General features: G+C 41.2%; 1 protein-coding gene across 1 annotated transcript in view; it reads right to left on the reverse strand.

Moving 5' to 3' along the window:
- Positions 1-14,622, reverse strand: part of grb2 (growth factor receptor bound protein 2) — a 113,211-nt gene that overhangs the window by 60,008 nt on the left and 38,581 nt on the right. The window lies entirely within an intron of this gene.

A 14,622-nucleotide genomic window follows, 5' to 3' on the forward strand; every position in this document is an offset into this window, starting at 1 on the left:
TCTAGTCCTCTGTACAAAAGAGAGACGTGAATTTATCAGACGCAAAATGCTGGAGTAACTCAGCGAGACAGCCAGCATCTCTGGAGAGAATGGGTGACGTTTCCAGTCGAGACCTTTCTTCAGATAATACTAGATATCCCACTCAATCTTTCAGGAAAGCCAACTCTACACATAAACTGTATGATCTGCTGATCATGATCATAATCTTGCAGTGTCGTAGAAGGTCAATAAATTGAAAGCTGTGATTAATTGCACTGTTCAGTGAAACATAGCTCAGTTATTTGAGGGAGGCATTATACGTTGATGGAAATGCAATTGTGACTGGTTATAACCATCCAGGACAAATGACTACAAACCAGATAATTGATATTTCAACAGCAACAAATGAATTGTATTCAGCATCATATTAATTGGATTGTAAATTATTACAAATCTATGCCGCACTGGTTAAATGTCCTACTTGGCCATGGATGTTTGCATATTAACTAAGTTGATTCTTTATGGTTTCATTTGAAAAAATATTTAGCAGTGATAATTAACTATTCCTAATTACCTTCAAGTTGGTTTAGTGGAACATCTTTATGAATGTTTGCAACCTGTATAAAACACTCAGTGCTACTAGGCGGGGACTATCAGTATGAAAGGTTGTGATGCTTGTTGCCTGTTGTTCTGTGTGGTAGAAGTCATGTTTTTACTAGGTATTGCTGAAGATCCCATGGTAAGCTGTTGGAGTCCCCATTATGGGTGTAACTCTCCACTAAAAGCACCCTTGTGATAGCGGCATGAAAGAAGTCTTGACAATGTGAACTTCTTTTGGGTGGCTTATTTTTTTATGCAAAATAGTCTATCACACACCAGTAACAAAGAAGATGGCACTGGCCACAACCGATCGGTAGCTCATCTGCAGCACCTTACTGCAGACATTGAAAGGGCGGAACCTTCTCAGAAAGTACAGAACGGCCTCAGCGTTCCTGGACCAGTCCAGTTTACCGTCCAGGTAAACTCCGAGGTTTTTGTACTCTTTGGTAAACTGCACGCCGACCCCCTAGGTGGCATGGACACAATGGGCTAGATCATGCTGTTGGAGGCCAGTTGTTACCCTGTCAGAACTTGTTGGTCCAGATGCACTGGACCTGACATATCCTAGGCTCCAGTGTCACAGTGACAGGGTTTTCAAAGCTGTATGCATTTTAAACATTTTGGTTTAGTTTAGAGATAAAGCATGGAAACAAGCCCTTTGGCCCACCGAATAATCACCCATTCATACTAGTCGAATGTTATTCCACTTTCTCATTCACACCCTACACACTAAGGGCAATTTACAGAGGCCATTTAATCTACAAACTCTCGTGGGAAATAACTGGAGCATCCGGAGGAAACTCACTCGGTAATAGGGAGAATGTGCAAACTCCACATCGACAGCACCCGAGGTCTGGATCGAACCCAGCTCTCTGGCACTGAGAGGCAGTAGCTCTACCAGCTGTGCCACTGTAAAAAAAACTAACATTTAGGGACATTTAAAGATTAGTAAACACTGTAACTTTCACAAAAATTTAATGGATAAGAACAGTAAGCAAATTATTAAAACAGAAGTTATCTTTCCCTTTGCATTCTTCTTCACAGCCTTTCAATCGCCTTTCTAAATACTTTAAACAGATCCAATGCCAGGTTATACCTACCCCACTTTCAACAAATCTCCAGAGAAATGCAGGAAATTCTAAGCAGATCTGTTGCTTACGTCAGATACAGCATTCACAACTTCCCATGAATTAGGACATTTACACCAAATAACTGCAGAGCTGCTGAAAATCTGCAGAGCAGACAATGATAGAAGAACTCAGCAGCTGAGGTAGCAAATGTGGGAAAAGTTAACCTTTCAAGTGGAAGACTCATTACAAAGTCGGACGAACTTGGTTAACCACACACAGACATCTAAAAGTCTGTTCGTTAAATGGCCTCTGCTAATTGTTCCTAGTACGCAAGTGAGTGGTGGAATCTGGAGGTTGTTGATAGGAATATGTGAAGAATAAAATGGGTTGGGAGTTGATTGTAAATGATTGGCATGAAGTACCCATTTCTGTACTAAATAACACTATCTCTGAGTCGTGGGCTTGTTTAAATGGGTATATACTTGCAGCTCAGTTTAGATCTGTTGGCAATCACGAACCAAATACAGAGCAACGGGCTAAAAATCACAAGTGTTGGAGTAATTCAGTGGGTCAGGTGGCATTTTTGCAGAACATGGATAAGCGATGTTTCAGGTCAGGATCCTACTTATGAAGAAGGGCTCCGACCCAAAATGCATCTATCCATGTTCTTCAGATGCCTGACCCACTCAGGTACTTCAGCACTTTGTATTTTGCTCGAGATTCAAGACCATCACACAAACGAGGCTCCCTTCCATTGACTCCATTTAAACCTCACTCTGCCTCATCAAGGTCACCACCATAATCAAAGACAAAGCATATCCTGGCCAATCCCTCTTCTCCCCTCTCCCATTAGCCAAAAAGTATAGAAGTGTGAAAATGCACACCTCCAGATTCAGGGACGGTTTCTTCCCAGCTGTTAACAGGCAACTGGACAATCTATCACATTGGAGACCCTTGGACTATCATCAATCAGACTTTATCAGCTATATCTCACACTTAACATTTTTTCCCTATATCGTGTACAGTGCCCTCCATCATGTTTGGGACAAAGACCCATCATTTATTTATTTGCCACTGTACTCCACAATTTGAGATTTGTAATAGAAGAAAAAAAATCACTTGTGGTTAAAGTGCACATTGACAGATTTTAATAAAGGCCATTTTTATCCATTTTGGTTTCGGCATGTAAATCTTACAGCAGTGTTTATACATAGTCCCCCATTTCAGGGCACCATAATGTTTGGGACACAGCAATATCATGTAAATCAAAGCAGTCAGGTTTAGTATTTTGTTGCATATCCTTTGCATGCAATGACTGCTTAAAGTCTGCAATTCATGGACATCACCAGTTGCTGGGTGTCTTCTCTGGTGATGCTCTGCCAGGCCTGTATTGCAGCCATCTTTAGTTAATGCTTGTTTTGGGGGCTAGTCCCCTTCAGTTTTCTCTTCAGCACATAAAAAGCATGCTCAGTTGGGTTCAGATCGGATGACTGACTTGGCCATTCGAGAATTGACCATTTTTTAAGCTTTGAAAAACTCCTTTGTTGCTTTTGCAGTATGTTTGGGGGGGTCTGCGGTGCTTCTAGCATGGCGGGGACTTTCTTACTTACCATCCGGAGCGGGATCCCACGCTGGGAATACCTGGAGAAGAGCTCCGACCGCCGGCCTGTGGCCTACGTCATCTTCAAGCTGCGGTCTCCGGTAGGGAAGCATCGATTTGGGACTTACCTTGCTTGTACATCTGGCCGCCCGCAGCGGCGACTGCGGAGGTTTATGGGCCCCAACCACAGGGAAAAATGGAGAAGGACTGACTGAACTTCGTGCCTTCCACCACAGTGATGAATGCTGTGGTGGATGTTTTGTGTTAAATTTTTTATTGTGTATTGTGTGTTCTTTTAAATTTATCGCTGCTGGCAAGTTCATTTCACTGCACTTCATTGTGTATGTGACGAATACATCTGACTATTGACTATGTATACACATAGCTGTAATTTCTACATGGTGAAACCAAAATGTACAAAAATACCCTTTAATAAAATCTGAAAATTGTGCACTTTAACCACGTGATTTTTTCTATTACAAATCTCAAATTGTGGAGTACAGAGGCAAATAAATTATGGGTCTTTGTCCCAAACATTATGGAGGGCACTGTATCTGTACACTGTGGATAGCTCGATTGTAATCATGTCTTGTCTTTCCTCTGACTGGTTAGCACACAACAAAAGCTTTTCACCGTACCTCGGTACACGCGACAATGAATTTAACAAAGATTACAGCATCTGCATCTCCTTGTGTCTACACACCAACAGGCTGTGGTTGCTGCTTGTGCACTGTGTAGGCTCGGTCCTGTGGGATTATATGATGTCATGCTCTGCCACTGGAACAAACGCTTGTAATGCGATGTTGGCAAAATACTTTGTTGTCACTGTTTCAGTGAGTGGAAAATATTTCAAGTGGAACATGTTTGAACTATGCGTAGCAGACCATCTGTTGAATTTGCATCAACTTTATTTTATCTGCCTTGCATCTTGTTCTTTCCATATTGTAAACTGCAGTTTCTAAAACATTTTTTTTATATAACCCTTGCCATGTATTTTGCTTTTCTGTGAGGCATTTGTATTGATGAATTTGTATTGTATTACAGAGTACATAGCCAGAGATTAACTACACAGGGTGACACCAACTATAATTACACCTCATTCTTATTTTTGTCTGCCGTTAGGATGGGTTATTCGCTAGTTACATGTGAGGCATTTGTATTGATGAATTTGTATTGTATTACAGAGTACATAGCCAGAGATTAACTACACAGGGTGACACCAACTATAATTACACCTCATTCTTATTTTTGTCTGCCGTTAGGATGGGTTATTCGCTAGTTACTACTGGAGCAGCTGTGTGGAAAAATAAGCAATCATAGATCTTGCTGGTGGCCAAGTATTAATGTTGGTTTTTTGGCTATTTTTAAACAAGAAAAAAAGCACTTTGAGAGCCAGTGTATAGCAGATATTTTACTAGTAACTTGTATGCAGCTGCCAACTGCATGTGACTTTTAAGCTATTTAAATGTCATAGGCTGTTTGCCCCATATGCAGCCCTGTAAAACCAAACGAATACTTTTCTAATTCATTGAAAATGCTGAGGTTTTTTTTTTTGTTGAGTTATAAGTATGTAATTTTGCAAAATGTGGTAGTGGGCCAGATTTCTGACCACAACAGGACAACGTCGAAGGTGTTAGCTTGTGTGAAACAGGAGATGGAATTGGTTTATTGTCATATGTATAAAGACACAGTGGAAAAAAACAGGTTTGCGTGCAATGCAGGCGAATCTGATGATAGTCATAAATGCGTTTTAGCAGGTAGTCAAAAATGAAAAAATAAACTGTGTTATTAAATAAATAGTGTTACATCTACAGAGAAAGAGCAGAGTAAAAAAAGTGCAAGGGCCACAATGAGGTAGACTGGGAGATCAGAAATACACCCATAGCATATTCAAGAGCCTCATAACATGGGAGATTTTAATCTTCATGCTATCTGTCTAAAATCAGATTTCTGCAACTCCAATTTTGACGACTTGCGCTTCTACAGTTTCCATAGCTTCACCATTAGTCATAATTACATCTGCTAAGACACAAACTACTGAAATCCTATTCCTACCAGCTATAATGATTATTCATAATCAAACCAATGGACTCAAGAGTAAGTGATGGTCACTGTTTAGTACATTTGTAAGTTGTGGCATTGATAATTCAAGGTGGCAGGAGCTGCAGAATTTAAATGGTGCGCAATCCTTTAGTATGCAGCTTGTGTAATGTGATCCGAAAACTTTAGAACTAAGCTATTAGTTTGGGTTCCAAAATCACACTACTATCTAGAACGGGTGTTTATAATATCTTGCCATTTATAAAAGCATGGTGAAATTGCCTTTCCCCGGAGACCAAATTATGCTGTTGCAGTCACGCACTTGAGGCACGTCTTCTACTGTGCAAGTTCCCAGAAAACATTTCTGTGGTGTACTGTTCTGAGACTGGGATAGAAAAAAGTAATGTACTTTTCCTTGTTATACACATCAGTATCGCATCTATATATCATGGATGCCTGATTTTAGTTGTGTTTGGTTGTAATCCTTGAACAAGTCTCTGAAATGTTGTGCTGCTGGTACAGTGAAATAGGGGCAAGCTGCTAAATACAGTTCATTTGAACTCAGTGGAATCGTTAGACACAAGATGGGCTGACACATAGCATTTTGTTTTTGTACGAATATGTGATGCGATGTCAGATAGAAAAACAGAAACTGCTGGAAGAACATAGATCAGGCAGCATTTCTGGAGAGAAGCAAGGTTAACATTTCCGGTCAACGATCCTATAACAGATCATTCTGACACAGAGAACATAATTTTTCCAGGCAAAGTGGAGCCGTTGCGGACAATAACATGGAGGCCTTTGGACGAGGTTCACTAATCTACAGAATGAATACTGCTTTTTAAATGGTAAAATGCTAACAGTACATATAAATCACTGAACAAGAATATATAATCCTGACCTAATATTTCAAGTATGGCTAGGCGATAGTGCACAGGGATTGTGTTACACAGAGTATACTCCACAGAACAAGTGTCCAAGCAAAAGTACAACTTTGTAGTTTGCATCTCACCAACTGAACTAACATTCAAAATGGTTCTCCCAGCTCTTTACACTCCCAAGTGAATTGGTGCGAATGTGCATAAGTGGATTTTGCCAATTAATTCTGTGGTACTGAAGATCCATGCACCATAAGCAGCTACATCCTTAAGGGCCTGTCCCACTTGGGCCGTCATTTATGCGACAGGCCGGTGGTGCGCGAAGATTTAGTTCAGGACGAAGTCCACACTTCTCCACACCACTCCATGCGCCCGTCCCGCACTACCCACGCGCTAGCAGGTCGCGTAAATGGCGCGTGAATGACAGCCAAGTGGGACAGGCCCTTTAGTCTGAAGAAGGGCCTCGACACAAAACGTTACCCATTCCTTCTCAACAGAGATGTTGTCTGTCCCGCTGAGTTACTCCAGCATTTTATGTATACATCCTTAGCCAAGCAGTTCCAGTGCACTTACAACACTGGCATTCATCCGACTAGGTGAACCTGAAGAAGTGTCTCGACCTGAAACATCACCCATTCCTTCTCTCTAGAGATGCTGCCTGTCCCGCTAAGTTACTCCAACATTTTGTGTCTACCTTAGGTGAACAATATTGTCCAGCTATGGTCCTGTCCACAGAAATCAGGACAATTCGAATCTGACTTTTTAAATCATCCAAATAATCTACACCCAATCATCACCAAACTATAAAAGCTGTCATCACAGCTTTGGACCAAATGTGGACCAAGAACTGAATCTCAGAGGAAGTGAGAATGATCGTCTTTGATACCAAAGCAAAATATGATTAAATCAAGCTCCCCCCATAACACTGAAGTCATAAGACATCCGTGGGAAAACATTACAAAGGTTGAATTCATTTTTCAGACAAAGGAAGATGGCTTTTGGAATTATTCCAGCCCAAGATGTCACTGCAAAAGTTACCACCTTGAGGCATGGCCAGTCTTCCGTCATAATGTCAGAAGTGGAGTTGTTTGCTGAATGATTACATAATCCTAACAGTATTTGCACCCATTCAGCAGATGAAGTAGTCCATGACTACAAGGAGGAAGAGCTAGAGTAAAAATAAAAGAGGGAAGAATTGATAGGGATACAAAAAAGAAAAATGTGATTAGTTTAGATGGGTGCTAAATGGAATACCATTACCATTAGAGAGTCTCACACCATCACCATTGTGAGCTCACCACATAACAGACGCTCGGCTCAACTAGCCTCAAATATATTGTGACTACCAGGGCTCGAAATTAGCGGTTGCCCGGGTGCCAATGGCAATCTACAGTCCCGCTGGGCAACCTAAAAGCCATGCCATTTTATCCGGCTTGGCAAGCACCCGGGACACCTATCTATCTCTCTCTCTCTCTCTCTCTCTGTGTCACTCTCCGTCTCCGCCCGCCACCCGTGTCCGGGTCTCGGCTCTCGGGTCCCCGCTCGGCAGGCCGCCTTACATATGCGCACTGCCACAGCCTGCACATCCTCCCCCTGCACATGCGCACATCCACAGACAGCACATCAGCCGTGGTTGTGCGCATGTGCCGCCCTGCACATGCGCACTGCCACGGCAACTGGTTGCCGTCGGCCATTTTCTCCCTCCCTTTGCATTGTGGGAAATCTGGCCGCCATTGCTGTCCGGTTGCAACCTCACCGCGACCGCTGGAAACCAATGCAGAATCACTGCCTGGAGCTGGAGTAACTCCCTGGAGCTCCCTTGCTTCTTGGTTTCCTGGTCCTCCAAAAATATTCCAAAATGGAATTTAAATTGGTGGACCCACCACCACCAAACTCCAAACTCTTAAAAATAACAGCCCATTGCATTTTATCTGTTTATTTATTATGAGATAATACTGAATACTGAATATATGGTCTATGGTATATTCAACTGACAAACTGAACTTGTATCTCCTGTTCTGTATTATGTTTACATATTATGTTGTGCTGCAGCAAGCAGGAATTTCATTGCCCTATCTGGGACACATAACAATAAAACTCTCTTGACTCTTGACTTGGACTTAAGCAAAAAAGGGTTCTTGGGGAAAAAGAGCCACCTTAAATTTAGTTGCGTCTGGTTGGGTACCTATGGTAGGGTGAAGACTATTCCATGCTTTAATTGTGCGGGGGAACTCCATGGAGCAGCCAACATCTGTGGATAGAAGAAATTGGGCGAAATTTTGGGTAGTGACCCTTCTTTAGATTTCCTCTGGTTTTCGTGTTTTTAGTTTAATTTAAAGATACAGCGTGGAAACAGGCCCTTCGGCCCACCGGTCACACGTACACTAGTTCTATCCCACACATTAGCGACATAAGTCAAGAGTCAAGAGTGTGTTATTCCGTCACGTCCCAGTTAGAACATTGAAATCCTTACTTGCAGCAGCACAACAGAATATGTAAACATTGTACTCTGTAAACAATGTTATAAATGAGTAAACAAAACTCCATACAGACAGCACTTATATTCAGGATCAATTCCGAGTCTCTGGCAATTTTAGGTCGCAACTTTATGGCCAATGTACTGCCCCATAATCTTGAACTGAATTAAAACATACAGTAGCTGTAAAGGGGGACATAGAGCTTTAAGACTGAAAATGGATAGTTTCTTTTATTTTTAGTAACCAAAGTTATCAACGTATAATTTTTTGTGTGTTGGAAAATAAAATATAGTGGCACAGCTGGTGGACTTGCTGCCTCACACGCCAGAGATCAGAGTTCGATCCTGTTCTCGGGCACTGTGTTGAATTTGCACATTCTCCCTGCAAGCATGTGGGTTTCCTCCCACATCCCAAAGACGCATTGGCTTTGTAGGTTAACTTGTCTCTGTAAAATTGCCCCTAATGTGCAGGGAGCGGGTGAGGAAAGTGGGATAACAAAATGCTGGAGAAGCTTAGCAGGTGAGGCAGGTTTCGGGTCGAGACCCTTCTTCAGACTGATGTGAGGGTGCGGGGGGGGGGGGGGGGGGGGGGGGGGGGGGGGAGAGGAGGGAAGAAAAAAGGAAGAGGCAGAGACAGTGGGCTGAGGGAGACCTGCTAATCTTTGGTATATTGTGGCCGGGAAACATTAGGTATGGGATTATCTCTGAAGATGACATGATTTTTGATGACAGGGTTGATGGCATTTTCATTATTTCTTACCTGTGATTCAAACACAGGATCCTTTCCTGTGACAGGAGAAAAATTGATTGATTGTGATTGATGCAGTCTGAGCACATCATGCTTTCAGCCTATTTGCCAGAACTGGAGCGAATCTTAATTTCTGGAACAGTATCAAATCAGTTCTTCTATGTTGGATGAATCAGCAACTGGTCTAACTGATATGCATGCTATTAGGAAAGATCTGAGGTAAGCCAGCAGAAGTCAGTTTGATAAGGGGTCTCAATCTGAAACGTCACCTATCCATGATCAGATGTTGCCTTATCTGCTGAGTTACTCCAGCACTTTGTGTCCTTTTGTGTATTAACCAGCATTTGCAGTTCTTTGTTTCTATATTTCTTTACAGGGAAGGTTGGATTAGTTATTTTGCATGAAGCAAGTAAATGCTATTACTCTGAAGAGTGAGCCAATTCATGACTTAAATTATTTTTGCTTCAGTTTGTAACTTCTGCTTTTGGTTAACAGTTTTTTGGGCAATGGAATATTCTTTGTAAATTATTTTTTCATTTCCCTTCCAATTCAAAGATACCACATTTGTCATTTCCTGCAAAGCATCAATTTCAAAAAAGCACCCAAGGAGCAAAACATGATCTCCTTCATGCAAAATATCTCGATTTCTACTGCAAAACCACGTTACGTATGGGCCCAAGCTTCATGAATGAACTACTTTTTGGGTAGAAATAAGGAACTGCAGATGCTGGTTTACGAAAAAAAAAACAAAGGGATGGAGTAACACAGTGGTTCAGGCAGCATCTCCAGAGGACATGGATAGGTGACACTTAGGGGTGGAGTAACAACAATTTAAACTCAACTACTTCTGTTGCACAATGCCTTCTTCAAAACTACACTTATCACAACTACACAGCATGAAATACAAAGCTTTGTTGTTCAATACCATTACACAATCAACACTGCTGTGAGACACCATTGTTTGGTGGTTTTACCATTTGTCCTTTTTACCAGCTTGTTTCAGGGCGTGGCCATGGAAATAAAACCCGACTAGCAACTGAAGTCATGCACAGCTCCGCATAGCCACAACTGCCATGGTGGGAGAATACAAATAGTCCCAAATTTCCTTGGTACTTGGCTGTGTATCTTCGCCCTCTTGCATATGCTTCGTGTACATCAGCTGCTGATTTACCATCGGGCTTCATTATTTTACTTACAACCCTCCTTTTACAATTGAAACTCAACAAATCGCTTGTCTGTCCCATGTATATCTATCTACCCTCCCCTTAAAATGGATTTATCTTTTACTGCTAATTGTCTAGTTGGTGAATGGTATGACTCAGATGGTAATGGAGAATCCTTGCATCATGCAAAGATGATATTTTGCTAATAGCATTACACATATTTCTTGTAGTTTTTTTTTTTACAGAACAATAGTCAGTCGAAACTATTTATATAGCAGAATTTCAATTTATTTCATAGAAAATGTCAAGCTTGTCACACTTTCCACAATAATGGATTGAGTAACTTTCTTTGGAAATTAGTCAGCTCTGAATTAGAGAAGTGGTCTCATATTTGGGTATACCAGGCATCATTGGTCTCTGCAAACAATCTTTGCAGTTAACAAGATGTGACTCCTCTGACTTCCCCTCGTAGCTAGGAATGAGGAAGACTAGTTGCCTCTGCTGGGTTGCTGCTTAGTAGCATCGCTTCCTTCAATGGCACTCATTAAAACAAAGTAATTCTATTAAACTGTTTTTATGGAAATGCTAACCAACTCTGAAACTGAAAAATTCAATGGGAAGCATCTTTTTAATGAATTTTTGGAAGAATTGTGGATTTTTAATATAAAATTCAGAATTATGGCATAGTAATGGGCCTTTCAAATGTTGGTGTTTAAGCTCCACGGAAACCTCCTCACACCTTACCATTTAATCCTGTCAATGCCTTCCTCTCCTCCTTTATATCTTTGTAATTCCTTGCATTCTTCCTAAAAACCAAGATTCCCACAATAATCTTGAAATCGGAATATATTTAATAGTAACTTCCAAGTAAGAAGTAATGTTAATCTCTGAGCCAGAATGTGATATCTGTTAATACGTAAAGTTAACCACTTGTTCACCACAGGAACCGGGAATTGCATGATTATGAATTTCCTCATTTTATGAACTTTGCCTGTTCCTCCTCTCGTATTGTACCCATCGCTCCTCCAGCAGACTTGGTAGCTTAAAACCCATATATCCCCATGACACGCAATCAGTGTGGTGATGCAGGACCTGAATGACCATCTGTGCAATTCCTCAAGTCATCAATTTTCATTTCCTCCTGCGATTGACCCAAAGCTGGTTACCCAATGATGCTTGGTTTGTATTTTCTCTTTACTTGGCTCAACCATGACGGTGCAGTGCACTGCTCAGTTAAAAAACTAAGACAAAAAACATTGTAGCGCTGTGTTTGTGATCCATGATCTGTATTCCCCTTCACAGTTACCTTGTACATCCATGCCACATCTGACAAGGATCCAGTCCACATGATGTTATAGAGCCTGGGTTGTTAAAAGGATGGAGTACCATGTTGAGATACACAAAATAGCAGAAAATATAATTAAACGCTGTAGAAATTAAGTGTTAACTTTCACAAATGGCATAGTGAAATATTAAATAGGTGATCCTCATTTAGCAGCAGTTTTAACATTAAACACTGAATGAGGTTTGGGTATGAAAGTCTCTTGAGGAATAGACACCCTCCAATGTGCAACATATTTAGTCTGAACATCAGGATGAATAGCTTGGTTACAATGCACCTACGACTTGAAATCAGATGGAGGAAAGATTCAAGTGCATCTGTGCATCATTGTATACCTTGCACTTAACATTCGGGTGGTAACATTGGTAAGAATTTTGCTTACCATCTTATCGAGAATATACATGTTGTACACAGATATGATCCTGCTCGAGTTAGAATTGTCATCCCAATTAACTATGTAGATGAATAAAAAGCAGTTTAAATTGTTGTTACTTCAATTTCAAAAAATCAAATGTCAGATTAAACCACAATTTTGCAGCCTCCCATAGTCTTATGAACACAAGACACTAGAAGTCAGATGTTAACCCCTCATGCCTACTCTGCCATTCAATAAGATGATGGATGATATTTAACCTCAGTGACACTTTCTCCATATCCCCTAAGTTTCTTGATTCCCAAATATCAAAGGGAAATGTCATTGGTGCATCTTTCTTTCCAAGTTCCACAAGAAGTTTCTGTACGTTGCCAGTAAGAACACCACTTATGTCAAGAGCATAGGTCCGTCTACTCCACCATTGTTGTACCTCTGTTCGTAAATGAATCCTTCCCTGTCATATAAGATTTATTTGTCTATATCTCTACATAGATCAAAACGCACGGCCATTCACCTTTGTACTTCAGCAAAGTTGGGTACACACGCATTACAAGACTCAGGGGAACTGAACTATGTCCTTTTCGGAACTTACAAATCACTCGCAAAAAATTAAGACATGGAGAAATTTGTTCTGATGGTATTTATATGGAGAAAAATAGGAAAACCATTTCTTACTTTCTCAACATCTGCAGATGATGCGACTCTGCTTTTCGGAATATCATCATGGAGTCATGGTCATACAGAGTGGAAAGAGGCCTTTTGGCCCAACTTTTTCATGCCGATCTGCTTTTATAACTAAGCCTGACCAAATATATTTTAAATGTCACCATTGCATTCCTCTGGCAGCGCACAACCGCACATATGCAGTTACCCTGTGAAGAAATCACCTTTTAGATCTCTTAAATGTTTCCCTCTCAACCTAAACTTATGCCCTCTCATTCTGGACCGAAAAAGACTATGAACATTCACCTTGTGTCTTGTGATTTTGTATACCTTGCTAAAGTCACTCCCTCAGCTTCCCACGCTGCAGGTGGAAAAATTCCAGCCTATCTGGCCTTTATAACTCACGCCCTCAAGTTTTAGTAACATCCCAGTGAATTTTTCTGCACCCTTTTCACTTAATGACATCCTTTCAACAGAAGGATGACCAGAATGGCACACAATATTCCATACATGGTCTGATCAACGCCTTGTATAGCTGTAGCATAACACCCAATTCCTGTATGCAATACCCTTACAATTGAAAGCAAGAATAATAAATGCCTTTCTCAACCAGTCTACCGTCTCACCACTTTGAGGGAACTGTGTACCTGTGTCCCTAGGTATTTTAGCTCTGTATCCTATCTCTGGGATTCTATCATTTATTGTGCAAGGTCTGCCCTGGTTTGACTTACCAAAGTGCCTCGTGTCACATTTGTCCGTTAAATTCCATCTTCTTTTCGGCTCAATTCCTGAGGAGATCCATATTCTTTTGTAAATTTAGATATACTTCCTCGCTGTCCACTTACTACCTCACTGTTCACTATACCACCAAGTTTTGTGTCATCTGCAAATTAATTATAGTTAACCATGTTAACAGCATTGTCATTCAAATTGTTAATATAGATTCCAAACAGCAGTGGACCTAGCACAGATCCCTGTAGCACACCATTGGTCACAGTTCTCCTATCAGAAAACGAATCCTCCAATACCACCCTCTGACTCCTTCCATCAAGCCAATTATGAATCTTTATTTTTAAAGATACAAAGAGCTAGAGTAACACAGCCAGTCAGGCAGCTTCTCTGGAGACAGGGGGAGGTGACATTTTGGGTCCGAACCCTTCTTCAGACCGGTTGGAGGGGTGGAGAAGAAAGCTGGAAGAGAGGAGGGGCAAGACAAAGCCTCCCAAGTAATAGGTGGATACAGATGTAGGGTTTTTTTGATGGTTGGTCTAATGCCCCCTAAGACTAAAGACAGAAGGTGTGAGACAAAAGGATTGAAGAGTTGAGAATTGTGAAGCATGGGGAAGGAATGTACATGGAATGAAAGGGGGAGGGGCAAAATAGGTGCGAGTACAGGTGAGACACAAGGGAGATTGGGGGGGGGGGGTTCATATCTTTGGGTTGTAAGCTACCAAAGCGCATTAAAAGGTGTGTTTTTCCAATTTACATGTCGCCTTACTCTGGCAATGGTTATTCTCCTCCATTTAAACCAATGGAAAATAATTATCTGGTTCAGAATCAACATGGCATGGATTGTTTGAAACAACTCATTGCATATGTTGGGGATTGGTCATAGTTACTTTCTCGCCAAGTGAGTATTGAGTGGCAAATTGCAAAATAACATATGTGGCTGTCAATTTATGAGGCTCCC

This window comes from Amblyraja radiata, chromosome 26 (genome assembly GCF_010909765.2).
Source record: "Amblyraja radiata isolate CabotCenter1 chromosome 26, sAmbRad1.1.pri, whole genome shotgun sequence".
Classification (NCBI taxonomy): domain Eukaryota; kingdom Metazoa; phylum Chordata; class Chondrichthyes; order Rajiformes; family Rajidae; genus Amblyraja; species Amblyraja radiata.